The sequence below is a fragment of the Dermacentor andersoni genome, chromosome 3 (assembly GCF_023375885.2).
Source record: "Dermacentor andersoni chromosome 3, qqDerAnde1_hic_scaffold, whole genome shotgun sequence".
NCBI lineage: Eukaryota > Metazoa > Arthropoda > Arachnida > Ixodida > Ixodidae > Dermacentor > Dermacentor andersoni.
In genome coordinates this window covers 219,619,191-219,628,805 of record NC_092816.1, presented here as the reverse complement: position 1 = coordinate 219,628,805, position 9,615 = coordinate 219,619,191, and the positions used below count along the sequence as shown (strand labels likewise).

The window sequence follows — 9,615 nt, the reverse complement described above, 5'->3', positions numbered from 1 at the left end:
TTGCGGTGTAGTGTCGAAGCCCCGACGAGGAAGCGACGGCATCGTAGACGTTGAACGAGCATGTCTTGACCGCTTGGACCTTGGTTTGTTGTGTGTGTTAGGTTGGCGCTGTAGCGTGACGTGCTTTATGAAACTTCAGAATAGGAAAAAGATAGCACTACTAATACAAGACATTGACCGTTGTACTTCTAGTGGCTTGACAATCAAATTTTATTGAGGGCTTCATCAGGCATTGCTCGTTTATGTGCTCATTGAAATGCGTGTTTCAGGACTTTGAAAACACAAACTTACTTGTGGTAGGACAGGTTGCGGCTTCTTGGTTTTAGTCTAGTGTCGCAAAATGGGTAAGTGTACAGCCACGCCGTAACGCTTCGGAAGCGGTAAGTCAACATAAAATAAAATGAAGCATACTCGTAGGATGCCTCATGCATCCCTGCTAGCAGTGCAACAGATGTGCTTAAAAGTACTTGAAGACGTTCAGCAATCGTGACAGCCGACGCAGCCTTTCTAAAGAGCGAGAGAGTTCGCAAGTGCCTGCCGTTTGCGAGAAAACCCTCGCGTACGCAGCGAGCAGGCCCCGTAGCAGACGACACTTGAAGCATTCCTCTCAAGGGCGCAGCACTTTCTCACAAAAAAGATTTTTTTGTTTCCATAAATACTTCATGAGTATCTTATATAAGTACATGCACGGTGGCTATTGCTGTGGTAAAAATCAATATGTAATTATTCTCTGGCACTAAATCAGGAACAGAATTGCACAAGAATGCATACCCTGGTGTGTCCTGGTGTAAACCATAGTAAAAAGTGCTTCAATATCAAAGTCATACAAAGTTTATGTAACCTGTTGCGCATTATATAAGACACTGCAGAAATAAAAGTCAACTTTACGCCATAATATTTGCGTATAGCTTCGTTTACTGCGCCTTAATCAAACACAGCCGGTCTAAAGATCGAAGTCAATCTGAAGCCTGTACTTCCCATCATTCCCACATAGGTTGGTGCACGCTCAGGAGAGCCCCCGTAGACATTAGTGGCGCACTTCCCTCTAGGGTATTTATTTAGAAACTCTATGCGCGTCGTAGATGCTGCCCATTCTCTGTCGCAACGACATAAGAGCACGGTGTACTTGCCGGGCCTATGACAACTGCTGGTGCCAATGTCCTGTGTGTCGTATCATAAACATTCACCGTGGAGCCCCTATGAATATCCGGTAGACTTCGAGTTGTTCTGTTGTAGAAGACGCGTTGTTTGTGCCTTATTTCGTCGAGTCGCTTTCGGACAATTTCGGTTGGCACCGCTGGTGGTTCGAGGTATCAGTGAAGTACTGGCGGTTTAGACGGCCTGACCGTCTGACGCGCGAAGGTTTGGTGGTCTGACAGCCCACGAGTCGTTGTGCGGGCGACTTTAGGCGGTCGTCCCTTGGCATGTTCCTCCATTGTAGCAAGGTACTGTAGAACTGCAGCATTCCATGCGGACATTTCGTGAGTAGTTTCATTGCTTCTTCAGCCATGCCGTTATCGCGAGGGTAATGCGGACTGGAAGTCTCGTGGACGATGCGCAACTGTGTGGAAAAAACGCGACATCACGCACTATTGAACGGAGGGCCATTATCCCCTATATAATGGTAACTGGATATCAAGCAACTGGATATCGTTGCTGGGATGCCGTGAGGGGCGAAAATCGGCCTGCAGACGTTTGTCAATGCTTCTGCTTTTGTTCGACGCATCTGCTTGGTCTCAAAAAATAAGAATAGAAATCTACCATAACAAGATACTCATCGCACTCGTGGTAGAAAAGGTCGACTCCGACTACTTGCCACGGGAAAGTAGGTATATCGTGACTAATCATGGGTAACCTGGCGTTCCTGCTCTTGTACCTTTGACAAAGTAGGCACGTCTTCGCGAGATCTGCAATATCCGCCGACATGCCAGGCCAGTATATTACTTCTTGGGCTGTTGCCCTAATTTTTTCGTCACCCCCGTGTGCCGCGAGTACCTCTTGTCGTTTTGTTGGGGGAATGGCGAGTTTGTTGCTTCTTAGGAGGAAACAATCTTCGACATGGGGTTCGCCGCGTTAATTCCAGTACGCGCGTAGGGTTTCGTATACCTGTTCCTTGCTCTCGGGCCACTCGTTGCTTGAGTAGCTACACAATTCAGTCATTGTTGCATCTTTCAGTATATCTTCACGGATGCCCTGTATTTGCCGATCAGACACTGGAAGCGAACAACGAGGAAGTACTTGAAAATCTGGCGATTCTTCCTTCAGCTCCGTCTTGTTCGGAAAGCGTGACAGCGCATCCACTAGGAACAGTTCTTTTCCTGGCTTGTAAGTCGCTTTTATAGAGAACCTCTGAAGAGTGAGTCTCATTCGCTGCAAGTGTAGCGGGCACTTACACAGCTGTTCACCACATCACTTCACTTCACTTTATTTTCCTTAAAGACCCCTTTCGGCGTGTTACATAAGGGGTGGGGTTTAAAAAATGCAGGCGTTCACAGAAGTCGAAAATGTGGATGGACAGGTTATGGCAGCGACATGGTGGGGAAGGCCGTTCCAGTCAGTTGCTGTTCGTGAAAAAAAAATGAGTTCATGAAGGTAGTAGTACGGGCTCGTGGACGCAAAACTTGAAGAGGGTGACCGATGCGATGGGATCTGCGTGGTGGGGGTGCGCAGATGTATGGTTCATGTCTTAGGGGCGAATAAAAGAACTTGTGATACAGAACAAGAGTGGCAATGCGACGGCGAGCAGAAAGATCACACAAGCCTGATTGTAATTTTAGAGATGATATGCTAACGTCGTATGAGTATGAAGAGTGAATAAATCTGGTAGCTCGGTTTTGTACAGCTTCGATGGCATTTGTTAAATATGCTTGATGAGGGTTCCAGATGGGCGATGCGTATTCCAGTTTAGTTCTGATAAATGATATGTATGCTTGTAGTCTCACGTGTGGAGGGGCTTCCCTCAGGTGACGTTTTAAGAAACCTAATGTTTTATTAGCTGATGATATTAGGTTAGTTACGTGCAGTCGCCAAGATAAGTCATCAGAAGTGGTGATACCTAAGTATTTGTAAGACTGGACGAGCTCAACAGGGGAGTTAGAAACGGAATATTCAAAAACAAAAGGGTTGCGACGGCGGTGAAAAGACATGTACTTACATTTGTTAGGGTTGAGTGTCATCATCCACTGCGAACACCAGTTGAGCACGAGGTTTAGGTTTGCCTGAAGGGATTCTTGGTCAGAAGGGTTAGTTACCGAACGATAAATAACGCAATCATCAGCGAACAAGCGGATATGGCAAGATACGCACTGGGGTAAGTCGTTAATGTAAATGAGGAATAACAAGGGACCGAGGACGGAACCCTGCGGGACGCCAGAGGTGACTGGGAGTGGGTTAGAGGATTGGTTATTAATGAAGACAGACTGAGAGCGATGCGTGAGGAATTCGTTAATCCACGCGATGATGTTTGGATGTAGGTTTAACTGGGAAAGTTTAAGAAGCAAGCGTTGATGAGGTACTTTATCGAACGCCTTAGCGAAGTCCAAAAAGATGGTGTTAGTTTGTAGATTAATATCAAGGTTGGCGTGAAAGTCATGAAGAAAAATGGCTAGTTGAGTCTCGCACGAAAAACCCTTACGAAAACCATGCTGTGACGGATGAAAGAAGTTAATGGAATCTAAGAATTGCATGATTTGGGAGTAAATGACGTGTTCCATGATTTTGCATAGAATACTTGTTAATGAAATGGGCCGATAATTAGGAGGAGAATCAGTATTACCTGTTTTGTGCACGGGAACGACCTTCCCCACTTTCCAGTCGTCTGGAATGGTTCCTTCGGAGAGTGATTGTGAAAACAATAAACAGAAAATACTGTAACAGGCTGGGTTAGCATTTTTCAAAATTTTTGGATTGATGTCATCTATGCCGGCAGCAGATGAATTCTTTATTTTATCTATTATGCACGAAATTCCACTACTGCTGAAAGTTATGGCGTCCATGGCTGTAGTAATAATAAGTGGTAATGTAAAACATGGTGCTTCGGATTCGTCGGTAAAAACAGATGAAAATGCAGTGTTAAAGATGTCTGCACACTCGGAATCAGCCACGATTTCACCAGCATTGTTAGTGAGGGTGATAGCGCGTGCTTCCTTCGGGTTTATCACCTTCCAGAATTTCTTGGGGTTATCAACTGTCATTTTTGGTAGTACTACTTCGTAAAATGAACGCTTAGCACGTCCAATCTCGGCCAAGTGTGCGTCCTCAGCTTCATAATATTTTTCCCATGCGTGGGGGTTTGCGTGGCGTTTCGCTGTACGAAATGCGCGTTTTTTCTTGTTTTCGAGCCTTTTCAGTGTCTTTGTGAACCAGGGTTTCTGATTACTCTTTCGTAAACTGCATGACGGAATGTATTTATTTGTTAGTTCGATAACTTTATGTTTGAAAAGGGTCCAGTTCTCGTTTACGCTTCTGGAAAGATAGGACGTTTCAAAGACCGACGGAAAGTTCGTTATTTCAGAGTTGATTGCTTCGTAGTTTCCCTTATCGTAGAGCCTAATAGTTTTCTGGGAAGTTTGTTTTAATTCAGGTGAGAAGTCAAAGTTGGCATAGATTACTTTCTGGTCGCTGATTTCTCGGAGGCCTGTAATGAAATTAAGACTTTCTGGATGAGTGGTCAGTATGAGATCCAGAGTGTTCGCTGCTGCCCCTGCGACGCGTGTCGGTTCGGATACAACTTGGGTCAAGTTAAAATTAAGGCAAACGTCAATGAAGTCATTCGGCTCTTCTTGACTAACTATGGGCTGAGGTTGGTTACTCCAGTCGATATTGGGGTAATTGAAGTCCCCAAATAGTAGGATGTGTGCTTTAGGGTGCTTTGATACTAGGTTATTTAGAACATTGTGAAGCTTGCGGGGAAAGTCGGGACTTTTGCGAGGTGGCCTATAACACACACCAAGTAATAACGTCAGAGGTGAGGCGCGGCACATAATCCACAGCATTTCTACGTCTGACGCGACATTAATGGCAGAACAAGACAATTGTTCGCTGACTGCAATTAGGATTCCTCCCCCACGAGAATACTTGCGATCAGCGCGAAAAAGATTAAAGTTGGGCAGGTCAAACAGAATTTCTGAGTCAGTGATATCGTTGTTCAGCCACGTTTCGGTTAATATAAGTAGATTGCTGCCTGACTAAGTTACAAGGTTCGATACGATATCGCGTTTCGGCAGGAAGCTGCGAATGTTAGTAAAGATTACTGATAGTGAAACGTTGGCACATGGCGTAGGTGGGGGATAGCGCGATGACCGGCAAGGATGAGTTGATTGTTAAGATATTTCTTTTACAGATTCTGAAAGTTCATCAAAAACGTAACGTTTGGGGCCAATATGCAAAGTTTTAAATCTCAGGGAAAAAGGCACGGACTTCGCCCTGGCAAAAGCGACAAGATGTTTCCGGCAGTTTTGAACGCGGCGCGAAAAGTCTTCCCCTACGCTGTAGTCTGTACCTTTGAATTTTGAACCTTTAGAAAGAATTGATTCTTTAGTTTTAAAGGATGTAAACTTAACGATAATTGGGCGTTTCCTATCCTTAGAGTGTCGTCCGAGGCGATGGGCGCGTTCAATGTCGTTAGGGCTCAACTGGGTGTCTAGGTGGTTCGAGCAGTGGCGAATGATCAAGTCTTCTGTAAGCGAATACGTTTCAGTGGGGTTGGTGTCTGGTAAACCATAGAAAAGTAGGTTATTGCGCCGAGAGTGATTCTCTGCGTCATCTAGACGAGCTTCCAGCACACCAACTAAACGAGACGTTGCAGCCGAAGTGGCCTGAATCCCTTCCAGATCATTGCGGAGTGTAGATAGACTTTCGCAGTGAGTTTCTAATGCGTTGAGACGCGTAGTTAGATTAGTCATTTTCTGGTCCATTGAGAGCAGTTGGCCCTTAAGCTCTTGCACTTCCTTAACCAATTCTGTCTGGCCAGTAGACATCTTTTTTAGTTCGCCAAGGATTACGTCTAGCTTGTCGGGGCCGGGGTTGCTCTCAATGTCACCGCACATCAGTAATAGGGACCGAACAACATGAAAGCACTCGATACAGGTAGCAAGGCAACACTGGGGTCTCGGAAGCTGTACCAAAAAGTAGTTGCTGGTTTTTTTTTTGTGAATAGAGTTCGATGGTTACCAACCTGCATGGCGAAGACAAGTGGATTATGCAACCGTGTTGTGGCACAGCCACCGAGCCCACAGGGTGCGGTGGATGGTCGCTGCTCCTTTATAGTTGGCACGGTGAGTGTTGTTGCTGACGATGGGGCCTCCCAGTCTGCGCTGAGTGTCAGGTTGACTTGAGTCAGCGGGTTGGAAGTTGCTGCGCACAATGTCCTTCCGTCAGCCGCGCCGCGCCACGGCGCACGCTCAATCGTGGTCGCCCAGGTAGCGCAAAGGACAGCAGGGAGCATGACGCAGATGATCGAGGGCGAGTGCACCTGCATGGCGAAGACAAGTGGATTATGCAACCGTGTTGTGGCACAGCCACCGAGCCCACCAAGCTGTTGCTTAAATATTAACTCTAGGGAGCGAAGATAAGATTCGATGATGACTTCTGCCTGGCCTAGCACGTAGTAGTCAAACCTTGAGCACCTGGGTAGCGTTTCTTTCTCGATTTGCGGATATTTCTTTTGCGCTTCGGTAAGCGACCGTGACGAGTAGGTGATTGGGTGTCCGTTTTGCAAAAGAACTGCCGCCCCCCCTTCTGGCTTGCATCTAATGACAACGTCGTCGGTGTTCCTTTCTGAAAATAGGCAAGAACAGCAGCCTTTGTTAGCCAGGCGCGAAGGCCTTGGAAGCTTTCTTCAGTCTCTTATGTCCAGAACCACGTCGGGTTTTTTTTCAATAGTTCCCAAAGGGGCACGGACAGTGAAGGCATGTTGGGGATGAAGCGCGCCACGAAGTTAATCATCCTAAGAAAAACTTGCAGTCCCTTACAATTTTTCGGTGGCATCACTTGCAAAATGTCTTACACACTGCCGGGATCAAGACAAAGTCCTTTTTGTGTGAGGATATGTCTCATGTAGCGAACTTGCGGCTTCTAAAAATGGTATTTTTTTATTTACCTCTAGATTATGCTCCCTGCAGCGTACAAGTAAAGCTGCTAGGTCATTGTCATGCTCTTCTGGAGAATTTCCCTAGACTAGAATTTCATCCATTGCAACTGCGACGCCACTCAAGCCTTCTACAACTTGGTGCATTGCCCGTTGAAAAACTTCCAGGCCAGAGGCAATCCCAAAGGTCATGCGCAGAACTGGCAGCGGCCGTAGGGAGCGCTCATAGTGCATATTACCAACTTTCTTCGTGTAGCCTAATTTGCCAAAACCTTGACGATGCATCGAAAGTTGAAAAGTACTTTGCCCCATGCAGGCGCGAAACATCTTTTAATGTTGGCATATGATAGTGCTCTCTCAGTAAGGCCTTGTTCAAATCCTAGGGATCTAAACAAATGCGTACTTTGTCGTTTCTAACCACTACGACCATGGAGCTTGACCAGGCAGTAGGTTCAGTTACCGTTGCAATGACGAGGTCGGGTTCCATTTCATCGAGTTCCTGTTTCACCCATTCTTGAAGAGCAACGGCCACCTTTCAGGCTGGCTTGACGCTGCCTCGTACTTGTGGCTTGAGTTCAATGTGGTACGTAACACCCTTCGGTTCTCCGAGGCCTTGGAACACATCACCAAAACCGGCGCTTGGCTCCTCGCTTGGCAGTGCGTCGACTGAGCTAGCGTACGCGGGATATCAGTCCCAAGCGTTCTGCAATATTTCCACTGATTCTTACTGGCATGGTCTTGGGTACGATAAAAAATTCCGCTAGACAATTCTCAGCCTTTGAAGATGTAGGCAAGGGGATTTTCTGCAAAGATGTTTGCTTGCGGCCGAAGAAGGGGCGCAAAGTGGTCGAGCATGGCTGTGCCGACTGTGTAGTTAATTTTTGGAGCATCGTCTCAGTCATGATGCAACAGTTGGTTCCCGTGTCGATTTCACGATCAATCACTGCTCCTACGATAATAACTGCCGCCGACCAATGGTCCTCACTGGCGATAGCATATACTTTTAGCGTGCCCAGGAAGTACTTTCCTTCACTTCCTAAAGCAACCTGTTTACGCGTGCCGTTGACCTTGATCTTTCTTGTGTCCGACGGCTCATTAGAGCAAAATGATTGCTTCTACCGCAGTTGTTGCAGCGTTTGCCCTGAGCCGCACATTTCCCATTTGTGTGCCTTTCAAGACCGCAGTTGGAGCAAGGCGTTGTACTCGCTTTGATTGCGGCGACTGTCGCGTCGGCCGTCTTGGCTCTGATTTCTCAAAGTTGTACTTGTGCTTGTTGTCGTGCGCGGCACATTTCTACTGGTTTTGAAAACGAGGGGTTTTCCGAGAGAAGCGTCTGCTGGAAGACTTTATCTCTCATGCCGAGAATTATTCTGCTTCGTATCAGGCGTTCCTCCAGCTCACCGAATTCCCATCTGCTAGCGAGAATTCGCAGTTCCGTGAGCCAGTCATTAAAGGGACACTAAAGCGAAACAATAAATCAGTTTAGACTAATAGAGCATTGTTTGAGAACTCTGCAGGTAGTCATTTCAACATATACGTTTGATTATTAGATGAGAAAATGGCGGTCTATGTATCAGTATTTGAACTGCGCGCTGGAACCCCGACGCCGGTACGTCAGTGTGACGTCAGGGATTCCAAAGTATGTTTTCGCATTTGGGCCGAGTTGGCTGAGTAAATGTTCTCGAAACTTGCCATGCTTAACATTTGCTTGCTTGAGAACACAATGTAGTCAATCTGTACCTCTATATACTTAAAGTAGGCCCTAGAAGATGCCATCAAAATCCATGACGTCTGAGCGACCAGGTGCGAGAGTCTCAAGGAGGCGTCGCCACCCGTTTTTCCTTCTTGCGCTTTTTCTGGCTTACAAAGCGTCTTATTGTGGTAAGAGTGGTGTTTTTGGTGTCGTAGAAAGGTAATTTACTGATGCAGAAGAAATCAATTTTTCCCTTTAGTGTCCCTTTAAAGGACTCTTCCTCTTGTTGGTCCCTGGAGCCAAATAGGAATTCGCTAATGGTTAGGTTTTCAGATAGCTTGCAATGGGCCTCGAACTTTGCTAAAAGGATTTTGAGTTCTTTCTTCTCATATTTGCTGTCGAACTTAAAAGCATAGTACGTTCGTCTCTCGTCTTCGCCTATCGTCATAAGAAAAGTTGCGGCTTGAACTTGCTCAGGCTGCAGGGTCAGTCCCGTCGCCCTAGCGAAAAGGTCAAACTCACGTTTCCATGCGGTCCAGTTATGAAACGTGTCTCTACTCGTATCGAGTGGCCTTGGTGGCTGTAGCAGAGTCGACGCCATTCTTGCAATGGGCGTTTGTGGTGGGTCCGTAGATTCATTCATTGCCGACTGGCGGCGGTAGCAAAACGAACCGCCTATCGCACCGCTGCCACCACGTTAACAGCCGTGCAGCAGGAAAAGAAGGAACGCTTTATTGCGAGAAACAGGTGTATTTAGACGCAAGCAGACCAGGCTTGCGCATGCGTATCAACAATATCCTTGAGGACGTTGCCACTGGTCACATTGATGATCCCT

The 9,615-nt window shown here is 46.6% G+C and overlaps 1 pseudogene; it reads right to left on the bottom strand.

The window, feature by feature from the left end:
• Positions 1 to 5,280: 5,280 nt before the first annotated feature.
• On the bottom strand, positions 5,281 to 6,478 carry LOC140216622 (uncharacterized; annotated as a pseudogene).
• Positions 6,479 to 9,615: the final 3,137 nt, after the last annotated feature.